Source organism: Dermacentor silvarum, chromosome 9 (assembly GCF_013339745.2).
Source record: "Dermacentor silvarum isolate Dsil-2018 chromosome 9, BIME_Dsil_1.4, whole genome shotgun sequence".
Classification (NCBI taxonomy): domain Eukaryota; kingdom Metazoa; phylum Arthropoda; class Arachnida; order Ixodida; family Ixodidae; genus Dermacentor; species Dermacentor silvarum.
The window spans coordinates 125,000,114-125,019,494 of NC_051162.1; the positions used below are offsets into that span (position 1 = coordinate 125,000,114).

The following is a 19,381-nucleotide window of genomic DNA, read 5'->3' on the forward strand; positions in this document are numbered from 1 at the left end:
TACCCCTAGCATTTCATTTCTTGCTTTGCACAATTACGCAATTCCCAGTTTGTCCGAACAAATGCATATGAATAACGAAACTAAAGCCGGTGTTGTGAATAAAAAAAAAAGCGGACTTCCGCACAACCGACTGGTATCCCCGAAAAACCGCCTAAGTGTAAGTTGACGCTCACTTCAGTGCCAAACATCGAGTCTTCTTCCTTTCTAGGCCGTCCAAATGAATCTGTATTTCATCGGGCGAGTGAATGCAGTACATTTGGGCCAACATCAAGAATTCTGTCGTACTTTCCAGTGCATGAGTGTAGGTGTGAATGCAGAAGGGAATATCGCATTCTCCCTGACGATCTGTACAAACAATGTGCAAATGAGCTGCACTCTTCAGCGGTGTTGAGACGGTTCGCGTTTTTTTTTTTTGTGCAACACTGAAATGCTCTAAAGAGTGTTTTCAAAAATTGCGTGCGCATCGAAGTAACTAGCGCGCCACACCATTCAGCTGCAAAACTTCGTACTACTTCGTTCAGCCCACTGTGATGACATATAAACATGCCTCGCCGAGCACTTTCCCATCAGTCTCCAACGGTTTTGATAAGCAGCCGAATGCTCCTACCGTTCCGCCAAAATTAGCATTTTTTTTGACGTTGCGCAGTCGGCCTCTTGCACTATGCTTTCGAGTGCCATCATCCTTTTCTCCTCTTCACTGCCGAAAGAGGTTCGCGAGGAAGGAGGAACTGAGGACGATTAGCAGTCCAGACGCCGTGGTAACGATGGTATGATGTGATTCCTGGTGTGACATTATGCAGGCATTCGGCGCACTTATGCAGAAAGCAGACAGGATTCTCTGCCTCCTCGCTGTCTGCACAGATATTCGCCGACGGAAAAAAAAGTTAACGATAAAATGAGAGCAATCATGCAAGTGGGCCCGCGTGCCAGGCACAGCATCGCCGACGATCGCCAGACGCGACATCACCAGGCTGACAACTGGATGCCCGCCTGCGCGTGCTAAAGTAACGGAAATTTTGCATACATAGGGGCGTCCCAGCTACGTTAGACAAGCTGTTCAATGAAAAAAAAAGAGATAAAAAACATGGTGCCACATACGATTTTAAGACCTACGCTGTTCAGTTGTCAGAACTCTGGCTACCGAAAACCATAGGTCTTATATGTATCTTTCCCCATGTTTTTTCTACTTTTCATATTTCTTTTTTGTTGAACAGCTTGGCTAAGGTCAGCTGGGAAATGTTGTATAGTAGCGAGGCACCTTGAGCATTTTCTTGCACAGATACCTCTGTGGTTTGTTGTACCTGTCAGATGAAGTAAATTCTTATGGAGGGTGAAATAACGATTTTTGCACGGATTGTGATTATGTGCCATCTGAGCAAACATAAAAGGACAGCAACAAGACATGTACTTTCAAGTTATTTTTCATTTCATGTCTGCGCACAGTTTACCCAGATAACCGTGTAATGCCCAAAGTATTATATACGCTACGCTGAGTTTGATTCCTCAAAATTCCGACTTAAGCGCGGGAAACTTAAAGCAAAGTCGATAGTTGCGTTATGAATGTGTTGAGGGGAAGTTTTAGTTGCGCATTGTTTAACCTACCAGTATATACCTATATTTTTAGCGTAGTGATCAGGTTGTAACTGAAAAAAAGAAAACTATTTTTTTTCTAGAAATGTAATCTCTATGGCCATAAAAAATGTGAACAATTTGTACCCTAGTTTTCCTTTATGTGCAACTATGTTCAGACCAATACAGATCTCAGAATTAAATTCTGAGAACAAGACAAATGACAACAATGACATAAAAAACAATTAGCAAGCCTTTTTCTGATTTCTGTGCCGTTGTATAATAAAGTGCAGTGCCACCTCGCCGTAACCCCAAACCGTCTCGGTGCTCTGCACAAAAGCACGCACTACGGGCATTGATAATTGTGTATGGCTCAAATATGTATCACCGCCATTTTTCTCGGCGGAAAAGTTCTGCGCTTTGGAGGTTACCACAGACCTATTTTGCACTTCTAGACGTAATTTCTTTGAGAAAGAAATTGGTATTCGTTCATTCTCTTTCAATCTACGTATATCCTAGACTTAGTGCACGTACGAAGATGTTCTTGAGTTTTGTGAGCTCAATAATAAAGACTTGCACGCACCTAAACTAGCTGGCACCGGCAAGCGAAACACGTTGCCTTGGATCTAACTGTGAACTGGAGCCTCATGTTACTCGCAGCATGCTAAGGCACCATACATTTGCCCTCTCCACTACAAGCACCTTCATTTTACCAGTTTGCTTCGACGTGCGCTAACGAAAATCAAAAGAACTTTAAATGCAGAAGCTGGAATATCCTAGAGGGAGGCTGGCAAGTGCCTGCTCCCTTTCACATTCTTGGAAAAAAAAACTACTCCAATGAGCAGACACTTACTCGAAGAAATTTCTTTGTTTTGGTCCCATTTACGTGTCAGCAGGCTTCAGAGTGTTCTTAGCACAGAAGCTGGTGACCTCCTCCATATGCCACGAAAGAGACGCCAGTCATAAAGAAACTACAATGGCATCATAAAAGAAGCCCATTTCACGCGTCTTATACCAGCGAGACGTCTCCCTTCATCGGATCTGTCGGCGCAATTATAATTCGCGGAAACTCTGTGGCAATCAGTTCGGCGAAGCATCGCTATACACTCAGTCGAGAATCCACACGCAGCCTTCCACGTATTATCGAGTACCAGATCGTGACCTTTGGATATAACGCGTGAAGACAGGGGTGAGATTGGATTTTGCTGGGTGACGAGGCGCATCAAGGAGTCATATACACTGTACTCGACGTACTTACTCTGTTAGAATGCTTGAGTGTTTGCTGCGGGAACGCTTTGCCGCCAACGAAGGAGAAACGCTGTCAGTTCAACAAATAAGTTCCATGTTTAACCTTTGCCTCTGGGATCGATGATTTCAGACAGAAAGGCACTGGTTTCTTGCGCTGGTCATCGCCTGCAATTGAGCTCTTTGTGTTTTTTTTCTGCCTCTTCAGATGAAGGCAATACGGGAGATGTCTTCATGCAAGATATTTGCTTAGAAAACCGAGAAAGCGCTGTGCCCGTTAACGGACAAATATTCATAATTCGTGGAAATGAGTCTCGGAACATAGGCCGTCACGTATTCCGAGAGCTTGTGACCAATCTATATAAGACTCAATTCAGGCCAAAGTGGTCTTCGTCATGGGACTTATCAACGCGGGTTACACGGAAGTCGCTTGAAGATTGTAGAATATGTGATTAGAACAACTGTACGGCGGCACGGATGTCACCTGAAAAATGGAGATTGTGTGATTATACTGCACATATTCACTGCGGTGTCTCCAAACCATGTAGTGGCTCGAAAACAGCTGGCAAAGGCAATTACCAGCTATTAAAAAGACCTATTAAATGCTATAAAATTTATGCGCTTGCGTAAGAGCATGTCGCATCGGCACATTAGAGTAATGCTCACGTTAATGCCAAGGTATAGATAAAACAATAATATATATGTTCATCAGTATCTCGGTATAGAATCGCTGTTATTAATTTATATAATTTCTTGTTCTCCACGACATTTGTAATACCGCTGAGAAATTCGGGAAAGGACGTGTTAGGGCAGCTATTTCAGATAATTGAAACATTACGTATGAAGCGGTAAATTCTCCTTCCTAGTTTTTTTTATCAGTGCCATTGTGTTTGGGTTACAGTGAAATACGTGAAAATGTATCATGTTCGAGGGAATAGCAATCTCACAAATGCGTCGGGACCGTCTGTTCACCAGCTCCAGTCGTGTGATCAGCCGGCACGGGGCATTCTGCAAGCTGCATTTGGCAGCGTTTCGCCTTACGTCCCCTTTCCCCTAGGCTACTACGTAATTCTGAGAGAAATTAACAATTCATTTTATTTCATGCTCGCAACGAACCTATTTTCGGCGTCTCCATTGGCCCCCCATCAGACTTCCATTACACCGAATTCCGCAGAATGCCATGCTATTTAAGCAGAAAGAATCCAGGGTTAGGTTCGTCTTCCTTGATCTGAGGAATGTCTCCAGGACGTCCTGCATGAAGAAAAACTTATCACCTCGAATGGATTCGATAATTTAGGTGAGCTGAGAAAATTTTGAAGAAAGCCAAATTAATTACAACAACCACAGGAAACTGAAATGTAGTCATGGGCAGAGACCAATGATGCCCCCAAAAACACAATGATGAGTTTCATGTGTGCACCATAATTTGAAGACAAATAATTCATAAGATTATGTTCACTTGAATGCTGGGTTGTTAGTTGACTAGTGCTGATGTGATAAGCAACAGCAACACCAACTTACAAGAAAGCAGCAAATGGGCTGAATTAATTGATGTTGCGGGGTAAATAACTTCTGCAGAATCAGTTACAGGTACAGGTTACCGTTCAAAAGCTCTCTTTATTTAAACTTCGAGTTCCCGCGTGTGCTTCCCTATAGTAGTCTGTTCCTGCCCGCCACACAGCCCCACAGCCCAATCAGCCTCAGCGCTACAGACATATGCAGCTAAGATCTTCATAAGGATGTTACGAAATGAGTAATCGGTGTAACATGATTCTTTAGGTCGGAAGACGCAGACATGCGCACTGTCTAAGCGCGGTGAAGCTACTTCGATAAACATTTTTTTAGCTCCGCGTTTGTGTGACATGGACGTCATTATTGCACGTTCCTAAACCAATCTGTCAACGGCCTTCAAGGCTGGAGAATGACACTTGAAACACGAGCCGTAGCGGTCGCAGGTGGGCAATCCCGTATTTGAACAGTTTCTATCAATCCCAGTCGACAGCAACAATTACATCAGATCTCGACTATCGGCAGCCTCGGTGACCCGGGACTGGAAGTAATCAACTCTGCAAAATCAACAACTCTCAAGCTCTTAAACCTTTGGAGAGAGGGAGAGGGAGACGGGCGTTACGAAACAAGGCACTGGACTGGACCGCTCGTTTTCTCCCAGAAGAAATTATCTAGCTTCCGCCGACGGCTTTTGTGCAAAATGAGCTAAAACCAAACACAAAGCAAATAGGAATGGAGGATATCCAAAGTAATAGAGGAGAGGGTGAAAGGAGCCCTTCGTTGCCCAGGCCATGTCATGTCCCAAGACTCGTTAACGAGGAGGTCTACAGTTACGGCCCGCTTCGAAATCCGATGCCTGCTGGCCCGGGTTAGGGCTTGTTTATCTTTTGGACCCTTCGAAGCTCTGGCCCTGTCCGTCTACATGGGACTCGCATTGCGCGTACTTCGCGTCTCTCTGGCATCATCTGAGGGGTTGCCTTTTTTGTTCTTTTTCTTTTGTCATCGCTCCTTATTTTACTCCCATTCTCCCTCGCTTCCTCCTCCCACAAGACCATCCACCCAGCCCGTCCCCTCCCTTCCAGACTCCTCCCGACTTGCCAACAGCTCCTCGTGGCTATACTTCCAAGAGAAAATGGAATCCTGTTGACACAAGCGCTTGCTGGTAGAAGTATACGCGACTCGAACGAAGACCCCCCCTACTCTTGCGAGCCGTGGTCCGGTGGGCTCCAGGAGAAAAAAAACTCTTTTTCTGAGTGTGCTCGCGTTCCGAAATGAAGAGAGCCGAAAGAAAAACACAGCACGTGAAATGCAAGAGCACACTGTTGGTGGCGCGTTGCGTTCATCTCTGGGACCCTGGGAGGACCGGAAGACCTAAGGAAACAAAGGAATAACGAAAAAAAGCGGGGGGGGGGGGGGGGGGGGACGAAACAGTGAAGAATACTAGATGCCTTCGTGCTCTAATCTTGGGCGAGATTTTGCCGCTGGTTCCGCAGGACACGACTACTCTCAAAGGACGCGAAACCAGAAGATGGAGAAAGCGAGGAAGGGGAAGAAACAAGGAATTACGGACCTTCTGATCTTTGCTGGCTGTGCTGCGGGCGCGTCCGGACACTCCGGGAATGTCTGTCCCTTTTCTTACTCACTCCTTTCTCCTATAGCCGTCGACTTGGCAACCGCTCCTTCCCGAACACTCGTCAGAACCGTTTCCTCTTATCTAGCCTCTCGTTTCCCTTTTTTATCTGGCCTCGGGCAATCCAACTCTGAAGCGGTTTCCTGTCTTTGTGAGCATCGCCACGGCGCCGTATGACGTGCAAAGACGATTTCATCATGCTCTCTGTGCCATACAAGAGCAGTCGACCCATTCTCTCGTTGTGCCCCCCCCCCCCCGCCCCCCCCCAATCCTCACCACCTCCTCCTGCATCCACTGACAAGACGGCCGTACCGCCCACAGGTCCGCCGATGCTCATTCAACGCTGTAGCGACGGTAAGGGTCGCGAGGCACGCAATTCACCGTTGCCCGGGAGACCGAACAAAAAAGAAACGTGCAACCCCCTCCCACCTTTTTCTTCCCTACCCACTCCCGTCCACCGTGCTGTTCACGACGATATGATGAAGGGAACACAGAGACACGAGGAGATCCTGCCATTCGAGCGCTTCGCTTCCTGCGTGTCTGTTTTATTTGGTTGACGCTGCCAGTAACGCGTGTGAATATTGCAGGAAGGCTGCCTTTCCCTCCTTTTCGCTCTGTGCCGTCCGTTCCTCTCCGTTTTTTGCTGACCGCCAGCTGCGGCTGGTATACACAGCGTCGGGAAGGAATGCATTGTGGTTGTCCTCAACAGAACTCACAAAATCGGGTTAGGCGACGGTACGTGCAAGAAATCGGTGATTCTAATATAAGATGGCGGTTGACTGACGGTTGCCCGAATGATTTCGAACAACCCTCCGCCGCCTACCTCATCCGTGTCTTTATCCGTTTACGAGACGAAGAAACGTGCCCTGTTTATCAACTGTCGTTTCCACTCAACACGATCTCTTTCAAGTTCAGCGTGGCAGACGGACGACTACGGTAAGATCGCTCGACGAAAGTGGCCGCAACACTCCCTAAGGCTTCGCGCACGTAGCTACTATGTTTCGCAGGAGAGCATTTGAGTTAGAGGGTCTTTCTCTCATATGTGACTCCGTACAGTTGAGTACTTATGAGCCTAGGTATTCAATGGCAATTTTCGCTGATAAGGGCTGCAAACTGTAATATCGTTGACGTACGCAGAAGCAACACTCTTTGAAAGGACCCACCATAAGCTTATATAGCAGTTAATAGAAATGTTGTGTGAGAGGGACTTTGACCCCTGTGTGGCCGTATAATGGAGTACTTGTGTCCGTGAGCATCAGATAAAGATTGCATTTGCTTCTTAAGCCAGGTGCCAATGTTTCGGACTTGTAATGGTGGTACTTTTATAAAACGCAGCAGTGCTGTCTATTAGTGACATCATGGAGTACATGCTAGAGAGAAATGAAATGTGGGGAGAGCAACCTGATGGCTTGTCGGTTTACTACCCTACACAGGGGCAAGAGAATTAGGCATAGAAAAGTGAGTGGTAGAGGCAGGGTACTGCCAGAGCAATACACACAAGCATCCCTGCCCATCAAGTTCATAACCCGTCCCTGAGGCCAGTCGGTTTCAGAAATTTTAGAAAAGCATGCGTTGCTTTGCGTCCGACATTTCTTTCGCAAAACGGTTTCACTACGAAATTTTCGTGCACCACATTGCGATACATTTACCGTGGCGATCCGTGCCGGTAATGTTCTGTCTGCGTAACACAAGCTCGGGTCAGTTCTAGCGTTCTGATTAGAACTTTGTAGTACATCGCATTGTGCGATTTTGAGGAACCATGTGCGTATGAGTCATGACAGGCGCGTCGGCCGAGTGAACCTTATTAGCGCGAATCGCGACATGGCAAACCACGCTAAATATGAGTGTGTTCGAACGTCGCGCTTTTTTGTGGAGCAGTATTCCGATTAACAGCCCTTAAGAATCATCTTGAATATACCATGTAGTCTCTTCTTTAATGGGAACATTCTTACTAAAAATCTTCCGCGGCAGATAGCACAGCTGGGTCACGTAGCCTGGATTGCTAGGAGAGTTGAACATAACTAAGGAAGTCACAGGTGTAACGTTGGAGAGAACAAACTTTCATTAATTAGCTTCGTAGTAATTTACGTTATGGAAAATGTCTGTAATGTATAATATTAGATGATGAGCAATGAAGTCCCAATATATGGTAAATCAGTGCTGCGAAATCCCGTAAAGGATTCCGCAGAGCTTCAGGCTTCGCGATTTGGGTGGCTTCACGCTACATTGGAGTGGATAGCCATTTCTTCCTTTCAGTAGTGAAGTCATATCTACATCACCTCCTTCATTAAGGTTACCGAAGGACGGCGGTCGTGATCAAGGAACGAAGTTTGTCTCACAACGTGCGGTTTAACGAATTGAACTTGTCCGCGTAGGAGCTCTCCCTAACTACATATTCAATTAACCCCACGAGGCAGACAATTCTGTCAGTATTTTTAGCCTCCGCTGTTTATTCCAGTTCGAAGTTTTTGGATCCTCTTTCTTGAACACCTTAGAAACCTTACTCCACTGCTGACATTGTGCACAGTATTACAGGGCAGCCTTCGCATGTCTACAATCACTTGAATCTATAGAGTAAGCCACGAATATTGCTCAGCCACAATATGAATCATGGGTTGTAAGTAAAGTCTACCGTTTGGCATGACTCCGTTAAGAAAGCAAACTACAGCGTCCCTTATTGCACCGTGCTAGCTGACATTGCATTCCATTAGAGCAGTAGGGTGTTTAACGTTGACGAAGTAATGCTTCCTTATTTTGTACAATTTTGCAGAAAACAGTGCTGTGATGGAAATTACGAGGTGTGTAAAGCTGATTGTTGGCCTTCAGCAACCACCTTTTTGCTTCGCTCAGTATTTTTTCTGCGATCCCTTTCAAAATTTGTTGACCACGGCTGCAGTTGCTGCTGGGCGGAATGGCTCACGTCCTAGACATCACTCATACAAGAACGAGAGCTATATATATGTGAAAGGAGGCAGAGACAGCACCCGTTCTTGGGCGGGCTATTCTATTCACTGCCGCACCAACGATTATCCCGTCGCAGATGGGCACGTATCGCAGGATATTCTGTACAATGCACAGCTGCTCTGCTCAGCTGTTGCGTGCGTCTTTGCACTGTTGCCGCGAGCTGATCGTCTCACCGATCTGCTCGAATACGATGAGCTCGACGAAATACCAACTGCTGCTGATTCGCCCTTGTTCGAAGGTGGTATAAGGGTAGTCCGCTGTGAAGCCGATGGTTGCTTGCGCATCTGCTTCCTCGCGTGTCCCTTGCGGTCTCTTGCAATGGTACCTTGCAATGGTATCTTGAGCGTCTTAAGGCGTCTTGCGCGTCGTGTGCGTCTTTCGTGTCTTTCGCGTACGGGCAGGTCTTCGATGAGGTGGACGACAGCCGTGTTACGCGCCTTCGGTCCCTTCAACGAGGCCTCACTCAGCGCGGGGCCAACAGCCACGCATTCGGCCAATGATTGCGTTGAAATTCGAGCATCTGGCGGTTCCAGACGGTTCTGCCTGCTGCCATCCGTGGACATATCGGGTTCCTGGAGGGCTACCTGCTTAAGTACAACAGGAGCCGGTGCCTCCATGTGCTCCGGCATTGATGAATTCGGGAGCCGCTTCACCGACTGCTGTGAACGAAAAGCGGTCACGGTCTCTAAATGTGATGGTGTAGCGTCGGACGCTGACGCAGAAACCGAAACTCGCGGTTGAAAAATTGGTTCGCATCCGCGGTCTACCACGGAGCAGGCTGCGAGCCCATCTACTGAAACTTTGCCGGATGAACCAGCAGCGGCGAGATGGTGCTGCTTCTGAGCGTCTCCCGGTTGTCGCAGCAGCGCTGTTGACGTGGTCTGCCGTGTGAAAGTAGCAGCGGTGACCTGCTGCGTGTTTAGAGGTTGTGGTGATAGGTTTGGTTGGGGATTAGCCGCCCGGTGGCGGGGCAACGCGAGAGCGGTGGTCGCTACCCACCGTCTGGGTTGACGGCGACACCCGCTGAGCCGGCGTCTACGGCGGGGCAGCCTGCGGCCCCCGCCGTCAAGGCGTTTCAGGGCACACCTGCCGTAGGATCAAAGCCGTAGCTCTCCGGATCGTCGTGCGAAGAACTACGCTGATTGGACTCACCGCAAAGCATAAGAAAGCGGGCCGAAAACAGCCATCAGAGCTGCACTCCATTCAGGCCATGTGCCCTGTTTGATGCCTGCGTAGTTGTCCCATGCCTTGACGGCACCGCAAAGTCGTTTCGCTGCAACCAGCCATCTTATCTGGTCTGGCCAAACATGACGAATGCCCAAGGCATTGATGCTGCGAACGCAAAGGATGACGTCGTCTTGAACGCCGCGAAACGTCGGTATTTACACGAACGCCGGCTGCAGGGAAGCGGGGACGGCGTTCCCAGGCAGGACGCAACGGCTGACGCATGCGAAGGCGCTCGTCATACCCTGGAGCTGTTGTGTCAGCTTGGCGATGGCGTCGACGAGGTTATCGGTACAGTGCTATCCTAGAGCCGCCGAGGAGGCTTCGACGCCGTCCCCTGACAGTGCAGTGGGTACTTACGATGGTGGTAGGGTGGCGAGCTCCATACCTGAGGAAGCCTGTATGGCGTTCCTGGGTAAGAGGGATCTGGCACGCCGAAGAACCGTGCGGGGAAACACTCAAGGCTGGAACTCCTTAAGGCAGGTTCATTGTAAACTGCGCCATTGTAGAGGAGACAGAGACAGCGCCCGTTGTTGTTGTTGCCTTCGTATGTGGTTCCTACCGGGTGTTTTGCGACGGATGTTCATTCTCTGCCTAGTTCGTATATCCCAGGCCCGCCTTGCTGAGCGCGATGCCAAGTTTAATATGGATTATATGCGCCTGAACATAATAACTACAAAGCTTAGTCACTCGTCTCACTATATATTATATATATATATATATATATATATATATAATATATATATATATATATATTGTGACCTCGGTGCGACCCCATACAGAGGTACCGGTGGCCGGCTCGGTCCTCCATGAACACGTTGTTACATTTTTGGATTTTACTTCCCATAACCTATTAAGAAATTGAGGTTAAGAAACCTGCCTTAGTGGGGGACTCCCGAACAACTTTGGCCCACCAGGGGTTCATTTACGTGCAGATAACTGTAAGCACACGAGCGTTTTGACATTTCGTTCTCATCAAAATGAGGCCGCCGCGGTCAGTATCGAACCCGTGTCCTCGAGCTCAGCAGCGTAACATAATAGCCACTGGGCTACTGCGACGGATCTTGCTCTCTGCGGAATTGCGTAATGAAGTTGCAAACGATGTCTAAATTCCTTTATTAAGACAATTCCTTTATTAAGACAATGCCTTTTGTGCCTTCTTTCACGGTGTTTGGTGCGTCAGCTCGGTTGGTTCCTCGTCGGCTTCCGTGTCAATGCAAAAGTAACCTGGGCTGAATCCGGAAACAGTGTAAATCGCGGTTTCTTGGGTCACGTGAGTCACGCGGTTGGGGTTTGAGAGCCTTGATGTCTCGCCTGGGAGGCACGCAATCGCTTTGCTACAGGGCATGGTGCTCAATGTAAATGGTTGCGTAACAATTAATTAACAAGTTCGCGAAAGGTTCGCTTGACATAGATTCCAGCACGTGCGTTGGGTTTGGTTAGCATTTTAATGGCTGCGGTAATAGTCACGTCAAGCTCTCATTTCATGTTAAGGAAAGCAAAGACAGAACGCCGACGGTGGTTTACTTCGAGACTACGTGAGATGTCGTCCAGTTATACATTGTGGGGTAGATGAAAAATTCAAGCATGCTGCCTTGAATATCAAGATTGAATCGTACTGTAGAGTTAGCAAGAATCCTTACTTACGTTTGACATCGATTTTTTTATAGTACGGCTTCTCTATCTATAACCCTTCCTTTATAAACACAAGCAAGTACCCACAACATTATCTACAAAAATATGGCGTGTTACTTTGCTAACGGCGGTAATGTTACACCACTAAGCTGTAATCTCTTCCATGAGAATAAGTTCTCGGAGACTCATTTTTGGCAAAATTTAATATTAACTACAGATCATTGGCGTCAAGTAGCCCATTAGCTAGCACTCATGATAAGGCACCTCCACAAAAAGTGATGAACAAACGGATGCCAACCGGCACGTTACTCTCATTTTCGGCGAAAGAACGAATACTTTCTCATACGTTGGCGTTTCATCACTACGAAAAACAGTGCCCGACTCTATTGCGTGGTGCACGTCAACGCCATCTTCAATGTGTTTACACAGTCGCCTTCATTATGTTCACTTTCGCATAGTTCGCTGGAATTCTCGTAGCCAAGCTTCGTTACCTGCCACGACGGAGGCAAATAGCCGTCGACACGTGCCGAAAAAATAAGCTCCCCTACATGCCGCACGGTAGCCCCCCCCCCCCCCCCCCCCCCCCCCCTTATCTGTGGAGCTGAAAACAACTCAGGTTATGCCGAAGCCAAAGTCGATTACGGCTTGGACAACAAGCAGGAAAGAACGCGATCACACCAGGAAAGGGCGATACGCGTGACTTTATGGAAAAACATTGTGACAGAGAGGCAGCCAATGAAAGCGGCTGGCTCCCCCGGGAGCGAGATTATAGCACTCTCGTTGGCAACGCAAGCTCGCTTTCTCGCATTAGCCTGCATTCCTCGGGGGCAACGACATTAGAGGGGAAGGGGGGGGGGGAGAGAGAGACGTGGAACGAAACAGACGACAACGCCTCGAGCAGCAGACGACGACATCGAGTACGAGCTGCATGATTGGGTTATCGGGAGCAGCCAATTACGAAGCCAAGACAAGCCGGCTGGCGACTGACGGTCTTGGAGACACTCGGGTGTTCTTGCATCCCTTCTCGCATCGCTACGAAACTTTGCCTTAACGAGCTTATATCAGGGTGCGAGGTTATACGGAGCACGTTTATTATTATAAAAGAAGAGGAAGGAAGAATTAAAACAGTGCAAGCAAAAGAAAAGAAAGCAAACACCCGGTTCTGTCAATTTCACTTCTCGTTTCCCTGAAGGCCTTCGGGACACCGTTGTCAAAATCTGATTACGCCACGCGATTCCATAAATGTATAGGTGATTAAAGCGTAAGAAAAGAGATTTAAAAACTATTCCCATCTGAAGGCGATAATGAAGCAAAGCAGTGTTTGTTCAGCGAACGCTTTATCACGCGTTAGATAAGCCAATTTCTGCGATGGATGGCAGGACAACCCTTCAAGCTACCAGCACGTGTTTTGACATAAACGAGTCCTTACATAAACAGAAAAGCTCGCTGTGACGTTGGCAGTGACTTTTACATAAGTTGAGAATGAAAAACAGCAAGCCTGCCAGGAGCGAATAATCAAAGAGAAAGAGCGAAATCATCATCATCATCATCATCATCATCAGCCTATTTATGTCCACTACAGGACGAAGGCCTCTCCCTGTGATCTCCAATTACCCCTGTCTTGCGCTAGCTGATTCCAACTTGCGCCTGCAAATTTCCTAACGTCATCACCCCACCTGTGTTGCGACATCATTCCTTCTCGACTTCATAAGCGTCTAATAATTTCATTCTGGGGTTTTACGTGCCGAAACTCGTATTTTATTATGAAGCACGCCGTATAGTGGGAGACCCCGGGTTAGTTTTTGCCACCTAGGGTTCTTTAACGTGCACCCTATGCCCTGCAGACAGGCGTTTCTGCATTTAACACCCATACATCACCACTTTGCGAATTTGCGGTCATTTTAACTGGACTCATGACTAATATGCACAAGAAATGTACTCCTCTTGAGGTTTACGCTGTGAACACGTATACCAAATGAATAAGACCCGTCGTCATAAATATTCTAATTACTAAAGCGGTCCTGAAACAACCGCTACCCAAGTAAGGCGAGCATTATTGGGCATCTGATTAGACAAGCTTTATCGCTCGGCAACAAAGCGCAATCGTCAGCAAACGATTCCCAGAATTGTGAATATTCGGAGCATCTCCTATTACTCTGTTGGAAGTAAATAGCACTCGCTTTTGTCCTTTTAATCGACTTAACCACCTTCGCGGTGTTAACTCACTGAGATATAGTGAAAAGATAGTGGAAGTCGATTGGGCCACAGACCAACAGTTCTTACTAGCGAAGTGTCACACCCTTTGCTCACACGAGCCCGACATGAGTGGGTCGAATCAGAACACGAGTTGAGACATCCCGACTCAATATTATTTGCACGAACCCATACCGGGGTGGGTTCGTTCGTGGGTGCTGAAGTACGTGTCAAGACGAGATAACAGCGTGGGAACACGGTTTGTCGTCACTGGTGCGTAAGCGATGTCTCGGCACGACGCATCTGCATTTAAATCCGCACTGCAAGTGTGTGGGAGCGAGTCAACCTACGCTACGCCGTCGAGTTGACAATGCTCGGCTATGCGCTCGCTGAGACAGACCGAGTAGCATTCAGCACGACAGGCGAATCTGAGGCCGACAAGCCGACTCGACACCGCTTTTGCCGAGTTCGTACAAACGCCTTGCCTGTGGAACTTAGACCCTGTGGTAGAAGTCATTACGTTTTCCGTTCTTAAAGGCCTCTGTCTGATTGGAAGGCGACCTTCGGCTATATTAATTTCGCTGTCACATTTGGCGCGGTACTGTTCATATGGAATCCAATCAGCTACGAGATGATCTTTGTCGAATACATACTGTTGCTTCTGTGAGAGACTTTCGACAGCCGTAGCGAATAACCTCTCTTGTGTTTTTCCCTGAAAAGCGGAACAAGTTATATAGTTATTGTTCTCTTGTCCACTGCATTGGTTCGTTACACCGATGATTGCGAGCATGTTTAAAATCTAGAGCGTTTCTGTACGCTTACGGGTCTCTACATGGATGTTTGAAATTATTTATATAGGTACGAGAACAGTTGGTATTCGCGAAAACTCATTCGGGAAAGTCAGCGACGTATTGTAGACACACTAGGCTAAGAAAAAATAAATATTATTCAGATGTTTCTTGAATCTGGACTCCGGCTCATTTTATTGCTAGCTTAGCGATAAAGCTGCTGAAACGTGTAATTCGGGGGGACTGACGTGTATTCTCTTCGGGAATAAAATAACACTGGGTCCGTATTCACTAATAAAGTTATTAAGGTAAATCTGTTCGTATAAATCATGCAACTCTAATGTGATGGATGATATATTACTAGTGAATGCGGCCGGCCAATAGCAGTAAGTGGTTACGAACGAAAAGATCTGTGATATCGGCTATTATTCCGTCCATATGTGAACATGGTATGCTCAATAACTTCGCATTCGTACTGGAACTTACCGAATTCTTCTCAGAAATAGCTAAGTATATTGTTCTTAAACCCAGGCTGTCTAGTCTTTTTTTTTTTTTGGTCATTGCAAATTAAACATGGTTTTTAGATTAGGAGGGCTGCTAAACGAGAGACAGCCGTCAATCGTGGATTGCCTGAATCATCTTACCAATTTAAACAGTGTCACAGTACTCTGTCCTCCATTTGACAATGCATATAACAGAAATAGGATTTCACAGTAAAGCATTGCACCCGACTGGGACAATGAAATATATTGGACGCACAAAGCACTGCACCGCGAAATCGTGTAATGCCAACTCACTTAAACCCACACAGTGCTCATCAGTAACAACCTCCTCCTTCTTAACTAGAGTTACATTGCGCACACATCTCTGTAGAGTCACACTTTACAAATATATACTAGTTAGCTAAGTGATGATTGCGTAATCGCGCAGTACTGGTAATGTGTTCTTTTTCTTTTCTTAACTAACAGAATATTTTCACTGAGTCAATCTCGGGTGTTTCAAAGGTGTCCTTAGAAAATCCTGAACCGCATTTTAGCCCTTCAGCTTTATCTTAACAATATGCATTGATCGCTTTTGTACTGCTGCTTAGTGCTTATGCTTCGCGACGTGGGCTCTGAAGTATCAGCATTGTCAACCTCCGTAAAACATGCGCAGTTAAATAGTAAAACACAAATCGCAGCTTTAAAACACGGTATCTTATTTCTGTCTGTAAGATGTGACTCCCGGTGGTTCGTATTTAAAAGATTCGCCTCGGTTCTGCGCGCTTTGACGGCTACGATTCACTCACGGCGGTTGAACTGCCCCCAAGTGTCTCGTTACGCAGTACTATTTATTTTCAGTTTTAACTTCAAAACAATTGCACTGTCTCTACCATCGCTCTAAAGAACCATACGAGTAAAATTTGCATAAACAAGACTTTCGAAATGGCAAGCTGAAGTTCCAATTCAAGGAGCAGAATATTTCCGCTGAGTACCTCTCGAGTGTTTCAAAGGTACCCGGAGAAAATTCTGAACCGCATTTTAGCCCTTCAGTTTTCTTCAGTTTAGCACTTTAGCCCTTCAGTTCCCTTGCAAGCGCAAGCGTTAAGGTAGAGGTGGTTCATTGGTGGTTTGGGCCTGAACCGTTGGGAGTCCAGTGATCGGCCAGTGCTGTTCGTCTATTCTTGTCAATTTTCCTTTCAATGCACTGGTATTAACAGGTACACCCGTGAGAAAAACTATACGGACCATAGGGTCACTGTAAAAACTGAATTTCTTGGTCATTAACATGCATAAACTGAAATGGACGAGAGCACTGGAAAGTTCGCAATGCTAAGTTTGAACTGCAGTCTTTAATTTGAAGTTACATTCCCAGGCAGAGGAGAAAATAAGCCTTCTCGCGCAATCCCTGGTCCGTATACTTTTGCTCATGGGTGTACATTCTGACTGTAGCCATCACCGCTGTGGTATTTTCAACGGCGTCTATACTAAGCTCTGTACTGTTATTTTGTCAAACCCCATTTGAAGCCATGACGTTTGTTAAGAACACGTCATACAAATTAATCGGCGTAAAGGCAATGAGAGAGGAGGCTGTCGGTCTTTGTTTTATTGAACAAAGCAATTTTGCTTTAGTACAGGTTAATAAACTACGGAAGTTGAATTTGTTAACTGATACTTAACTCTACAAGTTGCATAGATTGGGTGATATCTTTCGAAAATACGAAGTTTAACACAGGGGAAGTGTCTGCATAGAGAAATTGCTCTCTCTGAAACTAAAATATAAAATATTTACTAAAAGTGGTGCTGTGTCAATTACAGTCGATATGCACCTTAATATCCAAGATAAAGAAGGATATTGTTTCGGGAACCTTTTTTGCGTTTTGAAAAATACGAAGCTAAAGATTGACTCCCTGGAGGCTCCAGGTAATCAGATAAGTGAATACGTGTGTGATTTTTATGTACTCCAGATTGATAGATAACTTGAAGTAACTTACGTAGAACCTTGCCTATACTGATTCGTGAGTTGAACGAAGTCGCAAGGAGCAATTAATAAAAGCGTCATGATTCAGTATTAAGTTATGTATTTCATATTCTGATATTATTTTGAAAAGATGCTACATTTATAAAATAGAAATATAAACATCTTACAATTTACAAGACCCTTCTTTTGAACATTTCTAAGCACTTCACTTATCACCCTAATTCTTTAGGAAATGCGTTACACCCCACCGCGGCAAGTAATTTCGCCCTCAACGCAGTTAATTATGTGTCTACAAAATGAGTTTTAAGAAGGCTGAAACAGCTAAAATTGTATATAAGCATTGCTGTTCCATCAACGTGCATTTATAAAAGACAAATAGCACTACTTATCAAAGGAACACGTTGATTGACATCACACAAAAGGTAAGAAATGATCAAATTATTATTGCCCCCATTTTGATATTTGAATAAAATGACAAAATGGCTAAACGCTGCTGTCTGAACGGTTCTTCGACGAAGTCGTTTGTATAGAAGAACACGGTGGAAGTCTTACAATATCTATTTGGACTACTGTAGATGAAAAGTTTAAAAGTAAATTAGAAATATAGCTGTCTTCCGCCGTGGCAATTTGTTTTCAACTGTCATGTTCTGGCGTACTTGTGTAGAAATATGCGTTTGTTCTCACTTATGGATCATCGCTCGCAACAACAAAGCGCCATGCGTCATTGAGCAAAATGAACGTAGCTTGAAAGCCACGAAACATGTTTTTTCGAGTTCAAATAAGGCATATACACAAACACAAATAACCACTTTATACAACCAAACTAACGCTTTCTCTACTTGCCTTTCGGAATACGACCGCGGTTGTAAGAGTAAACTGCATCACACTTACATCGTGCAACGCTGAATTATCGGGTCTGCAACAGTGCACAAAACAATAGTGCAACTTTAACTTAAATATAGAGTATTTGCATGCAGCGTTACTGAACAATCAACAGCGCCTTCTGCCACAAGCGAAAATGTATAATTGGAAAATTCGAAGGCACTACTGGAGGTTTTCAGCCCTATGATTTACCCTGTTTGAGCCGATTCCCTACTTTTGCGCGAATAACTTCATCTTGTATAGTACAGTATAGGTACGTCCAGTATAGGTACAAGGAAACAATTTCGCTATAGATGCATCCTAAAAGCTTCAAGTGCATTCCCGAAATGAATGCGGTCCTAAACGTGGTTACATACACGGAGAGCATTTGTTACTCGAACATATGGTGAGTCACTTTCATTGCCTTAGTGAGTCGGAAAACTATTCACCTCACACCAAACGCTTTACAGTAACAACCAGGAAGCAAACGATAAAGCTAGACGTATCCGAAAAGTGCGCCGCGGTACTCACCAAAGTTTTGAAGCTTGGATGCCGAGAAGGGCGGGCCGGCCGGTTTGGGAACGCTCGACGTTGAATAGAGTCCCGTGGACCTTTCTTTTCTCGACGTTGATACAGCTGCAGGCTCCGACGAGGGGGCTCAACACGTCAGGCGTTGACAACTACGGGACGTCCTTTCCCGAAGGGGAGGTCAGGATGAGCAAAGTTGGCTGCAACTGTCTTGGCCGCTGGCTTCTGATGCCTCTCGTCCTTCGAAGCGCTCTAGTTTTCGCGTGGGGCGGACCTCGGAGTCGCCCAGACGAGCTATTTATACCGAGCGGCCCTATCCCTTTCTCTCAACTGCCCCTCTTTCCTCTCATCTCTCTCCCTCTCCCTTCGCTCCCCAGACGCCCTCCCAGGCGTTTTCCGGTGGGACGCGGGGGGAAAAGGAACTGCGCATGCGCTGGAGCGGAACGGGAACGCGAAGCGCCGATTGGCGCGATCGATGCAACAAGCGTTGGCCTCTTTTAACAGTCGCCGGTTGTCCGCGCTCTCGCCCGTACGGAGTGTTCCTGTCTGTCGTTGGTCGCCGTGTGCCCTTTAGGAACGGGCGGGACGCCGTCTTCCGGTTTCTCGTTTTTGCTACTGTTTTGCCGGATTTTGCTGTCAGTCTGACGGTGGTTTGAAGTACCGGTCGTCCCCCCCCCTTTGCTCGTCAGTGGGATGCTTGGAGAAGATTCCTAAGACCGAGGAATCCGCTCCCAACGCATTGGGCAGAAATGACATATGGCTCGGATGGCGAGCA

General features: G+C 46.4%; 1 protein-coding gene across 2 annotated transcripts in view; it reads right to left on the reverse strand.

Moving 5' to 3' along the window:
• Positions 1 to 18,890, reverse strand: part of LOC119464247 (U8-agatoxin-Ao1a) — a 111,899-nt gene extending 93,009 nt beyond the window's left edge. For both annotated transcript variants that reach the window (XM_037725155.2, XM_037725154.2), the window contains exon 1: positions 18,610 to 18,890. The gene's annotated coding sequence lies outside the window, so the exon portion shown is untranslated. The remainder of the gene's footprint in view (positions 1 to 18,609) is intronic.
• Between the last annotated feature and the right edge of the window lie 491 nt (positions 18,891 to 19,381).